The following is a 19,992-nucleotide window of genomic DNA, read 5'->3' on the forward strand; positions in this document are numbered from 1 at the left end:
CACTGATGACCAGTAGACATATTGCCGATGCATTGAGTGTTGTCCTCTCCATACATCTACAGGTTCAAAGAACTGCATACTATCACCTATCACTCCAGCCTCTTTAGACAGACTAATTTGCCTCACCGGGATTTATCCTCCTAATCATTCAATATTTTGTTGAAACCTCCAGCTATAATCAGTTTGCCCTATCCTCCTAGAATGGCAGGAAACTTTCTACATAACACTCAGAGGAGTCTGTGTTTGGGCTATAGAGATTTATAAATCAAATCATATGTCCTTCCACCATGCCATGCCAAATATGCCAGAATCTTTATTCGTTTCACCTCATTATGCAGTTTTAATCTCAATTGCTGCCATTATACTAATTGTTTTCTGCTTTGCTGTCATAGGGTGTCCCCTGTGTGCGCTTAAGGCATCTAGTTTCTTCCTCACAGTCAACACAATTTTTCGGATTACATACCTGTGCATGGTCCCCTTCCAACCCCTTTTCCAGCGCCATCATCCTCATCCAGCACCAGAATCCCTGGATGTCATTAACATTCTCCCAGCACCCACAGCCACGCCATTGCCTCTGTACCCTCTGTGTTCCACAGTTATTAACATGTTTACCATCAAGAACATGTGTTTATCTTCTCCTACTCCTTACCATCAATTGCCATGTTCATCCAGGCCTCCCGCTCCACCATTCTCATTTTCCATCATGTGCACTGTTATTCTCCCACTCAATCCTCATAATCTCCTCCCGGCTTCCACTGCGTATTCATCCCTTCTGTCCGGCTCAACTTGTCAGTGCCTCTACCTTTGTGTTCCAGCCGCTCCTCTCACCAACTACAACATCCCTTTCTACCACACTACCAGTCAACCCTCTAACATGATGCCTGCTCATCTTGCCATCTCATTGTCCCACCTTCCAAGGACATTGCTGTCTTCCACGCTAACCATCTACCTAAACTGTAAAACGTGTCAAATCTGATAGCTCCTTCTGTCCCATTCCCGTGACCAGCATTCCTCTGACCATAACCCTCTCCTCTACAAAACCCAAAAGCCCTTGCTTCGCTCTCCTAGTCTCTCTATCTATCCAATAGTCTCCTCTCCATAACATTTCATCACTCCCCTCGAGTCCCTTCCTGATCGCCTCCCAGCTACAGAACTGCTAACGTATCCAGACTAAAAGCTCCTGTTGCAGCAACCCCTTGGCACTGGCCCCTAGAAACATGGATCCTCCATCCTTTAGTGCCCCTTGCTGGTTCTAGCCTTGTACACCGCTCATGGTCAGCTCAATTTATAGGCTTTATGCCTGTTCTCAAAAATGAAAAAAGCAAGTACTGATTATGAATAATGCATCCAACCCACAGCAGGCTTCAGACACCTCTGTGTTGCAGTGCCACGTGTGAATAGGCCACCGGGGCCTACCTCCTTTTTTGTGTTCTGTCACTTACAGCTCTGCAATGATAAATGAGAAGCAAAACTATGAATACCAGAATGCAGAGACACACTCAGGCCAGGATGCACTACTCTCACTGACTTACATGGTGCAGCGGAATATTCATCTCTGCTTCACAAACACCATACAGAGTCAGGAGGCAGTGGTGGGAAAGAAGCAGACTACTAGTTTTTGCTTTTTAGCCAGTGTCAATCTACATTTGCTTTGCAGTACACACATTTGGGAAAAGCTGAATTACAAGTCCCAGAATGCAAATCACTGTTTAATGAACAGCTAGGACTTGATGGGAGCCATCACCACTCCTCAGTGCTTAAACCTTTATTGGAATGTGTACTTAGCCCCTTCTCTGTAGACTTATCAAGTTGACCAATTTCTAGTGAGAGTTACACCATTCATGGATTCCCGGCCCACATCGACATTCAAGCCTGTTAATTGTGGATCTGCTTTCCGATTGGGAAAATTAAACTTTGCTATTGTGTAAGGGAGTAAGATGCCTATAATAATGCTGTATGATATGCTTACCAAGTGTAACAACAAAGATAAAATAGGAAGATTTAATAAAAGGCAAGTTTCTGTAAAAGGCTAGGCGGAACGGGGAAAGTCATTCGCAAATCAGTGTACCCTGCTCAACCTCTTATCTCATCTCACAAAATGAATAAGATGCTGGTGGAAAATATTATCTGGCAGGATTTTATGACCGGCCTATGCCTCTAAAAGTTTGTTAGGGTTTGAGAATAGTCAGTTTAATGTTAGATGCACCTTAATCAGCTTTTAAACTTTCTTGCTCCTATAAAACAATATTGGCAATATACCTTAAATATGTCACAGACCATTCTGTTATTGGGGTGCGTTTCATAAAATGGTCGAAGAATCACTCTCACATTTTTTCACTATTAATTTCTTTTGGAATGTTGGCTAGGAGGGTTAACGTGCCAGCTGCTGTGATTCATGTGAAACCTGCAGCTGGATCTCTGATGTAGTTTCTTAACCCACTGAGCTATTCTAAGGATTTACTGCCTTTCAAAGCTTAAAATAAAGCTTCTATGAATGATTTTACAGCTGCTTTTAAAACTAGGAACATATTTTAGAAATCAAATGTTCAGTGCCATCTACTCATCTGGCAAGATAGACAAGTGGGTTAATGCACATATTCATAAAATCTGAACAGATCGATACAGACCTGCCAAACATCCCGGAATGGCGCAGATACTTCAGGTTTTTTTGAGACTTTCTCCAGGGGGAGAGAGACCTACATATTCCTTGGTGCCCATCCGTCTCATTGGGGCTGGGGAATAAAGCTATAACGCTTGGATCCCCTACCAGCAATTGAACCTTTTTTTACAATGCTCAGTGTCATCAGCTCAGTGGGAGTAGTGTTCCTATCTCGCATGTACAATATGAGGTCATGCCCCTAAGTAGGGGACTGGTCTCAAATCCTAGCTTAATTGTTTAACTGAAATGTGTGATCCTGGCCAAATCAAAGTATACTTCTGTGCCTTATCTGTGGCACATCTAATGTGAACTACATGAGCCCTGTTTTCCGATCAAAGAGAGGGGTGAAAAAACGTTGTTAAAGGGACGTTATGGTTACAAGTAAAATCGAAACCCCCAAATTTCGCCAGCTATAGTAAGCTAAGCAACCATAGCTCGCACCACCACTGTGTACTGTTAAGGCTAACCCCCTGGACATCAAAGATGCATCACAAATGTAATTGATGACATCACTGATGACATCACATTACTAGGTCACTTGTTTTTGTTCACTGACAGTCAAAAAATGAAAATTCAAAAGGTGCTGTATATCTAGACGTTAATCTTGTATGTTCTTAGAGTACTTTCTAGTGATGTTGTTTTTTTCTTCCTTACTTTAGTTTCTCTGTATGTGCCTCTGATTTTTATGCATTGTGGGTCTTCATATGTATTGTTTGTACTAACACAAGTGTGTAGTAAGTCTTGAATTGTTAGCTATTTATTCCATGTTTAGCATTAGTCAAAACTCTGATAGGGTGACATTTATTATTCTACTGGCCAATATTACCAGATTAAACATGCTGTGCTTCTACAGTGCATGCTGCAGCCATTATCTATGTGTATGTATGATTAGGCTCCTGTATTAACAACAACACTCCAATATAATGTTTTGTTTAAATAGTACATTTTTTAATACATTAAGTAGTTCATGAGGTCTCACGATCACCCCTGTTGTTACTAACATTGTAAACACAACCCCTTGTAGGGACATTTTATCCAAAGTAATCGCATATGTGATATCATCAATGACATGTGTGATGTCATCTTTGATGTCCTGGGTGTTAGTCTTAGCAGTGGTGGTGGCGCGAGTTATGGTTGCTTAGCTTACCATAACTGGTGGATTTCTGGGGGTTTTCGATTTTACTTGTAACCATAACGTCCCTTTAACAACTTTTTTTCACAGAATTTCATAGGTTTTTATTAGTGCAACTTAACCATCACATCCCTTTAACAAAGTTTTTCACTGAATTTCAGAGGTTTTTACCAGTACTTTAAAGAACTTCTATATTATGTTAAAAATCATATCATTACAAATGTTGATTATCCCGGTCCTATTTGTACCTCTCCACCTTCCCCCAACAATCAACCCAATCAAATTCACAAAACATTCTCTCCATCCCTCCGCCAATGATGACTTGATAGAAATTCCCAATTCTCCCATTTGTTTCCCATTCCGATACCCCATCCCTTTCATAAATAAAAATATTTGTTATACTAGAAATATCTTGTATATCATTCTTTCAAAATAAAAAAAAACTTAATTGGTAGTCCATGAACTATAGGAATGGTCGGAGTCCGGTCTCGCACCGATTAGGTCTGTGGACGTCGCGCCGTGTCCAGACATGTCTGATGTCATGTGATGCACCTTTAATAAGTCTGCGGACAACGGCCCCCGATTGTGGACACCCCTGCGCATGCGCCCTTTGTCTCCCCGCGCTGAGGTGCGTGGACTTCATGCCATCACAGACATCATCATGTGACCATGCCCGTTCGGTACGATGACGTGTCCGTGCACAGGTCCTATGCTTCGCTGACATTTTAAAACTGCATTTTCAGCTAATCGAGGAGGTTTCAAGTGAAAACTGTGCAATTGCCCACCTCCTCGCAGCATTCTTAATACTTCTATCAACTTTCTACAACGTTTTTCTGTTCGCCGAGGTTTGCGAACGCCTGACGACATTGCAGACTTTCCCGGACAGTGGCATGAGACCGTGCACATGCGGCGTGATGATGTGCCCACGAATGGGTCTGTGCTTCGCAGACATTTTTAAACTGTATTTTCGACCGATCTAGGAAGTTTCAAGTTGAAAGTTTACCCTTCCAAAGCTTGGAAGACTACCGGCACACCCACTTACTTAAAAAATGGCATCAGTCATGGCAATCCCTCCTCCCCAGGGGCCACCACCACCAACACCACTACCACCATCTGGAGGGCCTGGACTGGGCAACAGGCGCGATGATGCAGAGGTAGGATCAAGAGAACCAGGAAGATGAGATAGAGGAAATGACAAACTCCAGCACCCAAAAAGATTCATGGGTGTGGTAGTTCTTTAAAACTGTACGAGGGTTACCACAGCCTCGGGCTGTCCATGTTGAATGCATTGATTGTGAGTCCATATGCCACCACACCCATTCAAACCACCTGGGTGCTCTGAGAAAGGCAATTCCTTTCTCAGGGAGTAGTACGCTGTCTTTCTCTACCTCATCTTCCTCAACCGCTCCTGCCACCACACAGACTACTCCTGTTGGACAGAGGATCCCACCAGCTGCCTCGCAGGCCATAAAAGAGGCTGTTCGTCCATATCTTTCCAGGACAATAGTACTCTGTATATACTGCGACACACCACTCTGCATGGAGGAGCAGTTTCAAATGTGCTTTCAAGGCTGCGGTCAAGGAGAATGAGAAACACTTACCTCTACCTTAGATTTAAGGTACACCCAACATCTTCCTCTGTACACCTGCCCCAGCGTATCTATGGTTGTGACCCTTCCCTCACTCCCCCACCTTACTTCCTTTTGGAGCCACATTTCACAGTTAGAAGATAGAGTAAAAAAATGATCTTATAGAGTACATCACCTTTACATTTTTCAGTAAATTAGTTAGACTCAATATGATTCTCCAACATTTGCATTAGCATGTTTTACTATGCTAATGGACATGATGGACAATTGTATACAAAAAAAAAGAGAAGGACAAACAATTGTCGGTCCTAAATACTTTTCTCTAGCATACAATAAGCACTTTAATCTGCAGACCTTCATCACTGTCTGCGGTCTCTGCAGTCCTCTTTCCATGCCAGGCATCCTTAAAACAGCCAGATGATACGTGGACACCATCGCTCAGGGCAGTCCTTCTATCCTTTTTACTATTATGTTTGTATCACTCTCTCATTCGCTCCTTTCGAACAGTCACACATCCATCCACCAATCAAATCCAAAACCTATACATGCAACCCTGTCATCTCAGTTCAACAATTCACATGGACTCTTGAACTCTCAGACTACATGTCTCCTGTTAGTCACAGCCACCTGCATCAAAAACTACTGTGAAACTCTCAAAGATTTTGATTTGCAGATTCAACAATATCTACATTTAACAAAATATAGTATAGGTATGCATCCATTTTTTGTAAGTGATATTTTAAAACACCTCTATAGCTTCTCAACAAGCATATTCTATTTTGTAACCACTCTATCAAATGCTATGCATTACAGCATTGTGCACTTGGTCACATCAAGTGGCAGTTACTTACATGTACTGCCAACATATTAAACTTTCACACACTAACTGCCACTTCCTTACTCTTTCATATCCCTATCACTAACACACATTAGCACAGACACACTTCCTCGCCCTTTTTCAATTGCACTCTCACAACCCTCATACCTATTCACTAAATCACACCATTATAACAACCACTGTTTTACTCAAACCATCACTATGATCCTACTTTTCCTAGCACACCACCACTACCTTACTAACACCAGTAGTGCTCAACACATTCTACTATCAATAGTTTATTACCCTTTCCCCATCACATAAATATACTTATTTTATATATCACAGTCATTGTTACTGCAATACTTCTTGCAAAATCCAATATAGTTAGAATACGCCAACAGGTATCTAACTACTTTAAGCATACTCTTAATTACAACAGATTTCAAACAAACATCCTATCACACTTACACTCACATAATATATCCATGCTACCAAACACATGTATTCTGTAACATGTATATTCTTTAAAACTATGTAAATGCCCAAAACTGTATGTAAATACAGGTGTTTTTTTTAATCCACTATGGATTTTTTTCCCAATGACCCAATGACTATTTAATGTTAATACAACAACAGTGTACTACACACTAATGTTGTACCAAACATAGTACATAGAATGTACTATTTATGAGGGTCAAAAAGTTACATCTATATGTACAATCGTATGCAATTAAAGGTTTTAAACTATCGTGTTTAACACAGTACTACAAATACTGTATGCTGTACTGTATACTCCTCCTATAGTAACTATAATTACTATACACATATTACTATAGTATATTATATTACTATTACTATAGTGTGTGTGGCCAGTGGCCATATTCTTGGCCACAGCGACCATAATATAATTAATCCATAAGTACGTATAATACCCCTTCAAATAACAAGATTCACCCAGTACCCCCCAATCCCAATGACGTTCGCGGACAGTAAAATGGGCCACAGAATCGGCGGCACCTACACAGCTTTTCTTCACCAATAAAAACCTCAATGTCACCTTGTTTCCACTCCCCCACCCTTTCCAGCTCTTCCTTCGGCCACAAAATAACACCAAATGTATTTTGCAGATTTTTATTTCACTGCGCTGTCCACGGACTAAGGCGGGGGTCGGCGGATCCAATATGGCGATTGTTTAAAAAAATGATGACGCACCTTACGTTTTTGAACATCCAATCAGCGTTTACATTATTTCTATGAGGATTTCAAAGGTTTTGGGACCCCCCCTATAACTTTGCCACCCCTCGACAATACCGCACCATTCTCCACAAAATAATTACAAGGTGGTCATACTTTTTTTTCCAAATTTGGTGAGGATTTGTCAAACAGCGCCAAAGTTATAAGCTACCCAAATAGTGTTCTTTCTATGAGTTGAGCAACTTACCCATAACTAAAGGGGCGCTGCCACAGGCCCTGTAATATATATAGGATGTGATCAAGCATCGAAGCAGTCGCAAAAGGCGTTATGCTGATGAACCTTTGGGACTCAAATTACGGGAACGCCATATGCTGATGGCTTTTAATTATTTTTTGTTACATTAAAGGAAGTTTGTCTACTTTTTGGACTCTGACTATTCATGTAAAATGCATCAAAAAGTGCAACTCAATCTCTGGTTTGGATATCAGAAAAAATAACATATATATATATATATATATATATATATTCAGTAAAAAAACTTTGTTAAAGGGACGTTATGGTTAAGTTGCGCTACTAAAAACCTATGAAATTCAGTGAAAAAACATTGTTAAAGGGACGTTATGGTTCAAAGTAAAACCAAAAAAACCCCTGAAATTCTGCAGTTATGGTAAAATAAGCAACCATAACTCGCGCCGCCACCGTGCACTGCTAACACTAACACCCAGGACATCAAAGATGACATCACAAATGTCATTGATGACATCACTGATGACATCACGTGGCTGGCTCTCCCTTTTTTTCCTTTCCTGACATATCTAGGCCACATGATTTTCTTCAGTAACAGTCAGGAACTAAAAATTGTAAATTACTATATTCGTAGACTTATCCTTCAAGTATGTTCTTAGAATAATTCCCTTATGGTCCAGTCATATCATATGAAACATACATAGGAGAAGTCACAACCTTGAAAGACAGCAATCCGTTTTGTGCATTAAAATTATCAGTAGATTTATCAGCACTTTCTGATACTTTTGATGTTTTTTTATTACTGTACTTTCCCTGTATATGCTGATATTTTTATATGTTGTACTCACACTATTTTCCTTAGGGTCCAGACACATCATGTGATGTATAAAGATAGGGTAAGTAACAGCTTTGAAACAGAGCAATCATTTCTCTGCATAAAGGTAATCAGTTAGGTTATGAACACTTTCTGCTACTATTGCTGTTTCTTTTTCCTACTTCAATTCCCTTGTATATATTGTTACGATGGGTCTCTGACGCGGTTTGTTATGGAACCGCTGGCGGCTTCAACCAAAGTTGCGGCTTTGTTCATCCAACATGGCGCCTGTGCTCGGAGTCAATGGTCTAGTTGTCAGGACGGGAGACGGAAGCGAAGCTCCGCCTCCCATCCTGGAAATGCTAAAAGAATCCACGTCTCCTGGACAACAACGCGTTGCTACTGCTATCAGAGGCTTCGCTTCGTGAGTTGCCATTAGAAACCTTACGTTACTATTTCCTTAGAACCTTTGAATCTACTAACCCTTGATTTCTCTCCTTTCATTTTCGAGCAGGGAAGCCCCGTCTCCTCTGTCACCCACGCTTGCGTTACCGACTCCATTCGGCCACCGAGAGCAGTGTGTCTCAACCTCCACTCTTGTAAGCTCCTTTCCGTTTTGTACCCGGTAACTGGACTTATAGGTCAGGCCTCTCCCCCTCTAAATTTCTCTTTCCTTATTCCTCCCAAAGAAACCCAGCTTTTCAGCGTGCCATCCCGCTCCTTCTCGGAACCCCGTTTGGAATCCATCTCTAAAGGCACACACACATACAAACAGCGATTGGAAATCCTCTGCCGATACCCAGTTCCTACCACTCGCTCCCAGTGGCTCTCAACCAGGTATTACTACTCTCATCCAACACTCACAGGAAATCCGCTATCATCACCTTTGCTAACTTCTATACGTTTGTTCCCAGTTTTTCCTGAGCCTGATACTTCATAGAAGAACCACTTACCTACCGTTAGAAGACATCATCCCGCAAGATCTTTGAGAGTTTGAAACCAGCTCTACACCCAGCGCTCTCTACCGGCCACTGGGTTTTCTTCCCCACAAGGGTTTCCCGGGAGTCTCCTTTCGATACCTGAGTTGGAAGGTGTCGGAAGCTGGTTCCAGGTATATCTATCTATTCTACATTTCGGAACGAAGACAAGGTAGGCCTTGTTGTGTTGTTCTTGCCGGCGAGTTTGCATGTGGGGATTCTCCAGAGAGTAAAGAGTTGAATTGTAACAGTTAGCAACGCCTGGAAAAAAAGAATCTCTGGAGGACTCACAGGGGAAGCTCAACGGGCATTAACAATGGAATAACAACTACAACAAATGATGGCCGCCATGCAGACCCTTTCTGCAGAGGTCCAACAGTTCAGAAGTCCCTCCCGGGCCTTTACTAGGCGGTCGATTTGATGGCAATCCCCAGGCCGTGAAAGAATTCCTTGAATCTTGCACCGTGCAGTATGCCTTTAAGGCAGCCTTTTTTCCCACGGACAGAGACAAAGTGGGCCATATGATTGCACAAATGACAGGAGCAGCCTTAGCATGGGCCACTCCTTTAGTCACCAATAACAACCCCATTTTGGACTCCTATCCGGCATTTTGTAACAGTATCCACAGTATGTTCAGCAGACAAGAGGTGGTTGTCGCCTCTCAGGAAAGGCTCCTTGATTTAAAACAAGGGAACCTGGATATCCTAGCCTATATAACTACCTTCAAAAGGATGGCCGCCGACACCACTTGGGCGGACGATGCATTGATAACCCTCTTTAGAAGAGGGTTATCGGAAGAACTAAAAGACGAGGTGTCTCGAGTCCCGAGACCTTCCAATCTGACTGAATTTATTGCCCTAGTGATGCAGTTAGATTATAGGCTCCAGGAAAGGAACAGAGAAAAACGAAAAGGAAAGAACCCTAGATACCATATGGAATCCTTTTCTTCTCCTCATAAACCGAATACTAGTGAGGAGCCCATGCAATTAGGTAACGCAAGGGGTCCTCTCTCCCCTGCAGAATGTGCACAGAGAAAAACACAAGGATTGTGTATGTATTGTGGTTCAAGCAGCCATACTGTTAAAGAATGTACGGTTGCACCCCCGAGGAAACCGGGAAACGCCAATGCCCGACTGTAAAGGGGACAACGGCTTCGGGTTCTTCAACTACTATTAGTCCCCTTCCAAATTTCACTATCAGTCCTTCTACCCTAGCAGATGGAAACACCATGATTACTTTAGGTGTTTCATTGGCTTGGGATAACATGTGTCTTGTTAACGTTCCCGCCTTAATAGACAGCGGAGCCGCGGGCAACTTTATCGATGATGTTTGGGCAAGAAAACATGGTATCCAACGTACTACCAAGACCATAGCCATCCCTGTGGAAAGCGTGGACGGTAGCCCTCTTAAATCTGGGCCCATTAAGGATCACACAAGAGCCTTAAAAATGACGGTGGTCTCCCATCATGAGAACATTGAGCTAGACATCATTAAGACTGCTCATTATCCGGTAATTTTAGGAATCCCGTGGTTAAGGGTCCATAACACCTATATCAACTGGACGGCGGGTACTCTTTTCTTAGGTTCCGAACAGTGTGTTCACGGTCACCTTTCAGCTAAACCCCCTTCACCAAATCCTGAGCAGGAAGCAGGGATTGCCAATACCATAGTAAACAAAGTCTCTTCCCTACCGGCAGAATACCACTCATTCCGTTCTATCTTTTCTCAGTCTGAGTTTGCAGAACTTTCCCCTCACCGGAGGGACGATTGTGCGATAGACCTCATCCCAGATCGTCCACTTCCTTTCGGGAGAATGTACATCCTATCAGCCAAAGAAAAGGAAGTTCTAAAAGAATATCTACACACACATATCAAGAACGGTCTGATTTCTGAGTCCACTTCCCCCGCAGCCGCTTCATTATTTTTTATACCAAAAAAAGACACCACCGAGCTCCGTCCTTGCATCGACTTTAGGGGTTTAAACAAGATCACCATCCCGGACAAATACCCCATGCCTCTCATCCCCGATATATTAGAAGCAGTGCAAGGAGCCAAAGTTTACACCAAGCTTGACCTAAGAGGAGCCTACCACCTGATTGGAATAAAGGCTGTAGACGAATGGAAGACGGCTTTTCGCACACCGTTTGGTCATTACCAGTATCGAGTCATGCCGTTTGGACTTATGAATGCCCCAGCAGTATTTCAAAGATTTATGGATCACATTTTTGCAGACATCAGCTTACATTATGTTATCATTTATCTGGATGACATCTTGATTTTTTCTTCTACGTGGAAAGAACATGTTTTACATGTAAAGGAAGTGTTAACGCGGCTACAACAGAATCATCTGTTCTGTAAACTGGAGAAGTGTGAATTTCACAAAACCACCATTTCCTACTTAGGCTACGTTCTTTCTCAACAAGGTATTGCTATGGATCCTGGTAAGATATCGGCAATCACGGAATGGCCCTCTCCCCGATCTATTAAAGACATTCAACGATTCCTAGGTTTCGCTAACTTTTATAGAAGATTCATCCCACATTTCTCCTTGCTGACCAAACCCCTAACGTATCTGCTGAAAAAAGACATCCCATTTGTTTGGGCCGCGGAGACACAGAGATCATTTGAACAACTCAAGATTCTCTTTACTCAGGCTCCTATTTTAACGGTACCATATCAACGACGACGATTCATTGTGAAGTCCGACGCATCCCAGTATGCCTTAGGGGCCGTCTTGCTTCAACCAGACGAGCAGAACATAGAAAGACCAGTGGCTTATTTATCCAAGACTCTCTCACCGGCTGAACTTCACTACACAGTGTTGGAGAAAGAACTCCTAGCTATCAAACGGGCTTTTGAAGAATGGCGTCACCTTCTTCTAGGGGCCCAACACCCTATAGAGGTCAGAACTGACCATCATAACCTCCGAACTTTACAGTACACACAAACCTGCAATAGCCGGCAGGCCCGATGGGCCCATTTCTTTTCTCCATATCGAATCAAATTCACTTTTGTTCCAGGAAACACCAATTTGAAGGCAGATGCTTTATCCAGAAAGAATCCCCAAGAAAAGGTCCCTTTTAAACCTGAACCTATGTTTCCAAGGACAATGTCCGTACCTGTAGTCCATCTCTTTCTGCAAAAATTGGAAGACAAGTCCAAAGACCTCGAGATCCTAGACTCTACCCTACTATCGACTCATGGATTAACGAGAAGCCAAGGTCTTCCGTTCAAAGGGGAAAAAGTCTATGTTCCTGATCCCGAACTCCAAAAAGAAGTGTTACGATTGTGCCATGATTCTCAGGCGGCAGGACATCGAGGGTTTACTAATACCCTGGAACTCATTCAGAGACATTTTTGGTGGCCTTCGGTATGCACTGATGTGCGAGACTATATTGCTTCCTGCACTGTCTGTCTGCAGACCAAGACACCTCGGTGTTCCCCTTTAGGAGAATTGGTGACCCCTCTACTACCGGTCAAACCCTGGCAGATAATCTCTACTGATTTCATAGTGGACTTACCCCTTTCTAAGGGGTGTAACACCATCATGGTCACCGTGGACAGTTTAACTAAAATGGCTCATGTTATCCCTTTGCCTACTATTCCCTCAGCAGCCATTATGGCACGGGTTTTTTTGGAACGCATCTTCTCTCTTCACGGCCTCCCAGAAACTATAATTTCTGATAGAGGACCGCAGTATACTTCGAGGTATTGGAAACAAATCTGTCAGGCTTTGGGAATTTCGAGAGCATTAAGTTCCGGCTTTCACCCGCAAACCAACGGGCAGACGGAGCGGCTGAATCAGACCCTGGAAGGGTACCTTCGCTGTTATGTCTCTTCAGCCCAAGACAACTGGAAGGATCTGCTACCCTTAGCAGAATTCGCCTATAACAATACGGCGCATTCTTCCATCAAAGCCAGTCCCTTCTTTTGCACATATGGATTTCATCCTACAATCTTTCCTCATGTGACCTCCGCCCTTACCAAATTCCCGGATATAGACGCTTTGATCGATACCATTCAACAAGGCCATATCAAAGCAGGTCTGGCCCTACAAGAAGCCCAGACCAGGAGCAAGAAACAAGCCGACAGACATCAGACTCCTACCCCACAATTCGACATCGGGGATCATGTGTGGCTGGCCAGCAAGTTTCTCCCCAGACGACTCATTCCCTCTAAGGTGTCACCCAAATATTTCGGTCCTTTTCCCATCATTGCCAGATTCGGACCTGTGGCCTTCAAACTCAGGCTCCCTAGGTCTTGGAGTCGCATTCATCCCACCTTTCACGTCTCACAGCTAAAACCAGATGTTCGTAACCAATTCCACCGTTCTACATGCGGTTCTCCCCCTCCTGTGATGACGGACTCGGGTCCGGAGTATGAGATTTCAGGGATCTGTGACTCCCGTTACCATAGAGGGGTTCTTCAATACCTGGTGGACTGGAAGGGTTATTCCCCGTCCGACCGCTCTTGGGAACCTGCATCCGCGGTTCATGCTCCGCAGTTGGTTCGTGCTTTTTATCGCTTCCACCCGGGTAAGCCGGGGTTTTCCTCCCTTGGAAGGGGGCATACTGTTACGATGGGTCTCCGACGCGGTTTGTTATGGAACCGCTGGCGGCTTCAACCAAAGTTGCGGCTTTGTTCATCCAACATGGCGCCTGTGCTCGGAGTCAATGGTCTAGTTGTCAGGACGGGAGACGGAAGCGAAGCTCCGCCTCCCATCCCGGAAACGCTACAAGAATCCACGTCTCCTGGACAACAACGCGTTGATACTGCTATCAGAGGCTTCGCTCCGTGAGTTGCTGTTAGAAACCTTACGTTACTATTTCCTTAGAACCTTTGAATCTACTAACCCTTGATTTCTCTCCTTTCATTTTCGAGCAGGGAAGCCCCGCCTCCTCTGTCACCCACGCTTGCGTTACCGACTCCATTCGGCCACCGAGAGCGGTGTGTCTCAACCTCCACTCTTGTAAGCTCCTTTCCGTTTTGTACCCGGTAACCGGACTTATAGGTCAGGCCTCTCCCCCTCTAAATTTCTCTTTCCTTATTCCTCCCAAAGAAACCCAGCTTTTCAGCGTGCCATCCCGCTCCTTCTCGGAACCCCGTTTGGAATCCATCTCTGAAGGCACACACACATACAAACAGCGATTGGAAATCCTCTGCCGATACCCAGTTCCTACCACTCGCTCCCAGTGGCTCTCAACCAGGTATTACTACTCTCATCCAACACTCACAGGAAATCCGCTATCATCACCTTCGCTAACTTCTATACGTTTGTTCCCAGTTTTTCCTGAGCCTGATACTTCATAGAAGAACCACTTACCTACCGTTAGAAGACATCATCCCGCAAGATCTTTGAGAGTTTGAAACCAGCTCTACACCCAGCGCTCTCTACCGGCCACCGGGTTTTCTTCCCCACAAGGGTTTCCCGGGAGTCTCCTTTCGATACCTGAGTTGGAAGGTGTCGGAAGCTGGTACCAGGTAGATCTATCTATTCTACATTTCGGAACGAAGACAAGGTAGGCCTTGTTGTGTTGTTCTTGCCGGCGAGTTTGCATGTGGGGATTCTCCAGAGAGTAAAGAGTTGAATTGTAACATATATTCATATTTGTATGTGGTGTTGTCTCTTTGTGATTTGTGTATAATAATGCAATTATGTAGTAAGTGGGTTTTATTACCTACTTATCACAAGTTTCACTGTACGCAAAACTCTAATATGAAAACAGTTATCATTTCAATATTCAACATGGCAAGCTTAACAATATTGCACCTCATTCATGTATGCTGCACACAATGCCTATGTTTCTACATGAGTACCTTAGTATACTGGATTGAAGTTAATAATAGAATGCTATTTATATCAATGCATAGCTTAATGCACTGATTAGCACTTGATATTTATTCCAATAATCTTTGACTCTTTTTATTAACATTACACTAAGAATCCCTTGTACAGACTTTTCATGAAAGGTAAATGCACATGTGATGTCATCAGTGATGTCATCAATGACATTTGTGATGTCATCTTTGATGTCCTGGGTGTTAGTGTTAGCAATGCACGGTGGCGGCGCGAGTTATGGTTGCTTATCTTACCATAACTGACGAATTTCAGGGGTTTTTCGGTTTTACTTTGAACCATAACGTCCCTTTAACAACATTTTTTCACTGAATTTAATAGGTTTTTAGTAGCGCAACTTAACCATAATGTCCCTTTAACAAAGTTTTTTACTGAATTTCATAGGTTTTAAGTAGCGCAACTTAACCATAACGTCCCTTTAACAAAGTTATTTTACTGAATTTCATAGTTTTTTAGTAGCACAACTTAACAATAATAACTTTGACTTTATCTACATATAATATGGAACATACTAAACCCTTTCTACTGAATTTGACGGTCCGCAGACATGTTTGGACAACAGTACCACCACCTAAAAACTCTGGGGAGGTATGTGTAATAGTTATATCATAACATAGGAACATTTAACAAATTCACAAAGCAGCACACATACAAAGTATATGTAGTAATACTTAAAAAATGTTACCCATATATGTAACACACTAACCATTCATGTAAATACAATATGTTTTAAAATGGAATATGCCAAAAGAAGATAAAGTGGCTTCCACCATAATTACCTCACAGACGCTCCACAACCAACAGCAAGACCAGACGTATACACTACTGATTACATATCTCACCAGACATAGTAAGTGCACTTCTTTTTACTCATATATTTATAAACTTTCTATATTAGAAAAAAAAAACATATTACTTTTTTGTTTTCTCACAGAAATGTGTAGTACTCTCGACTGGCTAGAGGAGCATTTCCCACGAGAGGAAATGTTAGAAAATAGTCCACCTAATGGTACACACTTTACTATATAAACCAATTAATAAATATTATTTTGTATACATTTAACATATACATTTTTTTTTATTACAGACCATACAAAAATTCCAAGCATCTCACAACAACAATCAGAGGATATCACTCTACAGCAGATAAATCAAAAAATGGACGACCTTATGCAAAATTTTATGGATTTGAAAAACTTTGTGGAAAATTATGTGAAACCCCCAACAGCACACCATTGTCCAACCTGCACTTGTCCCCCCTCCCCCTATCCCACGCAGTTACCCCCAAACCCCGTCTATGGACCAAAGCGCTTCGATGAGCTTTCCTTCCCTTCTTCACCTAATCCCAGTTATCTAGAAATCCCTAATTCTCCTGTTTTTGTTTCCGTTTCTGCCCCACCTTCCCAGTCATAATTGTATATATATATGAAATAAAGTTACTTTTCTTATATTGTGTTGTAATTACTTTCAGTTGCTTGTGATAAAACCAATTTAGGTGTCCACAGACACCGCGGTTGTTCGGAAATGTTCATAAAGAAACAAAAATGTAACGGTCCTGAGGACACTACATCTGTCCGTAATGTTCTCATGCAAGTTGAAAATGTTCTAAGAACACTCGTAGTGTCCTGAAATGTTGGTAAATAAACAAAAATGGAGGTGTCCTTAAGAACACTATGCCTATTCGTAGTGTTCGATAGCAAGCAGAAATTGTTCTAAGAACACTTGTGGTGTCCTGAATTGTTCGTAAATAAACGAAAATGGAGGTGTGCTTGAAACGCTATGTCTGTCCGTATTGTTAGCAAATAAATTAAACTCTGCTAAGAACAAACGGCTGTCCGTAACTGTTCGTTTTACATGTGATGCACTTTTAATTAGTTTAGGACCCGAACACTGTCCGCAGAACACATACTAATCCTAACTTTCCACATAGTTTTTGGGACTTTTTGAACCTTTTTTGATGTTCGATCTGTCTTGCGGACGGCGCACATGTCCACGACCCGCGCACAAGCACCCCGATATAAGACCACGCCCTAGAGCGCATTCTCATTGTGTTTCTGACTATTCCACAGAGCACACTGCATTTTGCTGCATACTTTGCAGATTTTGAGATTTCCATCTCCAAGCCTATGACATCCATGGCTCGACTATTACCACATGGTGCTACATCTGCCTCAGCACCACCCCCACCCCCTCCACCACCACCATTTCCCCAAGGGCCTGAAGAGGGGAACAGGAGTGAGGTGCAGAGAGGAAGAAGAGGATGACGAGAATGAGGTAGAGGAAATCCCTACTACCCGCCGTCGGCGTGAATCTTGGGTGTGGCGGTTGTTTACCGTTCATGGAAACGGTCCTAAGTCTCATGCAAACCGTGTCACCTGTAATGAGTGCAAAATGGTACTCAGTCGCGGGAAGCATGGTTCGTATAGCTTTGGGACCACTACCATGAAGCGACACCTGCGCTCATTCCACACTGGGGCCATTCGCAAGGTTGTACCTTACGAGAAGCGTAGTAGGTTGATTGCCTCTACTTCATCCTCCGTTCCTGATCCTGTCACCACAAGGAACACCTCTGTGGAACAGCGTCTTCCTCAAGCTGCCTCACAGGCCATACAGAATTCTGATGACCCTTACCATTCGAGGGTCACAGTTGTATGTGTGTACTGTGACACAGTACTCTGCAGGGGGAGCGACTTCGGAGTGCTTTTGAGACGATCGTCTCAGAGCACCAGAAGACCTGCTCACTACCCAAATAAAACCCACTCTACATCTTCCTCTCTCAGCTCGCCCTTTCTTATCCCTTTGGTTGGTGTCCCCCTCCCTTTACTCTCCTTTCCCTCCTCACCTAGTGTGTCGTGTATAAAAAAGAACAAAAAAAATACAAAATAACAAAAAAAAAAAAAAAGGCTCTTTTCTGAGCCGCCTTTCACAGTTAAAAAATAGAAGTGAAGATACATAAAGCATAGCCATTTCCATTTCATGAAAGTCTGCGGACAGTCCGCGATCAGAAAAACAATTGCATTGCTACCCTATTGAAACCAATGCATTTTTCTCTAACAGGAAGTGGTGGCTCTGAAAAGAGCCTTTGGGAGGTGTTTGAATGTAAAACATTTTAACTACGTAAGACGTACTTCAAAACGAATGCTGTAATTCTAAAAAAGGTCGCAATGCATTTTGTACATTTCTCAGAAAAATCTGATTGCCAGCATAAATAAGATGGACTCCATCTTTGCGAAAAATGTATGTACTACGAAACAAAATATTTTCATTGTTAAAAGAGGACATGCCAAAATCTCTTAGGAAGGCACAAACAGCCTTATTAACATTACGCCTTGCTTTCTCCATTTGTGGACCACATGAGAAAGAACGAAGCCACACTTGTCTCTGCGCAATCCGTGAAAAAATTATTTTAGAGTTTGGAAACATGTCCATTATCTTCTGAAGTCCATCTTTCATTGCAAATTGCAAAGAAATTCCAGACACATGTCCTAAACTTTTCCCTCCACAATGAATTAGAATTATGCCTGGATGTTCCTCTATCTTCAAAGTTGCACAGAGAGGTAGCAAGTCCAACCACTTCATTCCACGCACTCCATGCCAGTGCACTTCCACATGTGGGAATCCACGATCTATGGAAACTCCAACGCTTTCTCCATGCACCTTCAACCAATGAATCCACGAGTCTTCCAAAATCCATACAATCTGTGTTTTGAAACACTCAGCCATAGCTATCTGTTCTTCTCTCTGCAAAAACAATACCTGAGAAAACCTCTCCTAGCACAACACACTCACTAAACTTTACTGACCAATCCCTTGCTTCATCCAATCTCATTTCCATACCTCCCCTCCCCAAATTCCCCGGATGTAATACGCGGTGTCCTAGAACTACCGCCATGTCCGCGAACGTATCGTAACATGTACAGCCCTTCTACCATTTCGATTTCACTCTCTGTGCCATTCCCTCATTGGATGTAGCTAAGCAATCACATGACCATCCACCAATCAAATCCAATAACTCTACATGTAACTGCATCATCATAGAGCAGCACTACAAATGTACGGTGTATCTCTCGGAGTACAAGTCTCATACCATTGACAACCACGATCTACGAGAAATACAATACAAATCTGCAGCTTGGTCCATATCCATATACATGAACAGAAAGTACAGGTATGCATATTTTCTACACAGTACATGAACACATTTTCTAACCGACTTTTCCCTTCTATAATCTGAAAAATGAATGGACGATCATTGTTTCATTGTCCTAAAATGACCTGTCACTTACAAACCTTTATATCGTTTAATTTCTTCATACACACACACACATGCAAATACTATTAAACTAACATTTTTGAAATAAAATATATACACGACATATAATCACACAAAATAACATACACACTCTATGATCAAATCTCAAACAATAATATTTGTACAAACACATAATTGGTTTTAATTTTTTTCGTTTATATAAGTACTTACATACATTTATATAGGACAAGCAGACTATGACATTCACTCACTGTTACGTGCAAAAGCAGGCTATGACACATAGCTCTCAACTCACATGCTTTTGGCGGGTGTCACCTTGTAAAGGACTGACTCACCCGCCAAGCCTCCTGCACGCCCATTCATTCCAATGGTCGTCTCACCCGCCAAAAAAAAATTAGGTGATTTCACCCGCCTTTGCGACACACATGGT

The 19,992-nt window shown here is 42.6% G+C and overlaps 1 protein-coding gene across 2 annotated transcripts in view; it reads right to left on the reverse strand.

Moving 5' to 3' along the window:
* The window catches only part of LOC138581034 (sulfotransferase 1 family member D1-like), a 297,474-nt gene that overhangs the window by 166,206 nt on the left and 111,276 nt on the right, over nucleotides 1-19,992 (reverse strand). The gene's annotated exons all lie outside the window — the stretch shown is intronic.

The sequence above is a fragment of the Ambystoma mexicanum genome, chromosome 3p (assembly GCF_040938575.1).
Source record: "Ambystoma mexicanum isolate Mex_15411 chromosome 3p, UKY_AmexF1_1, whole genome shotgun sequence".
NCBI lineage: Eukaryota > Metazoa > Chordata > Amphibia > Caudata > Ambystomatidae > Ambystoma > Ambystoma mexicanum.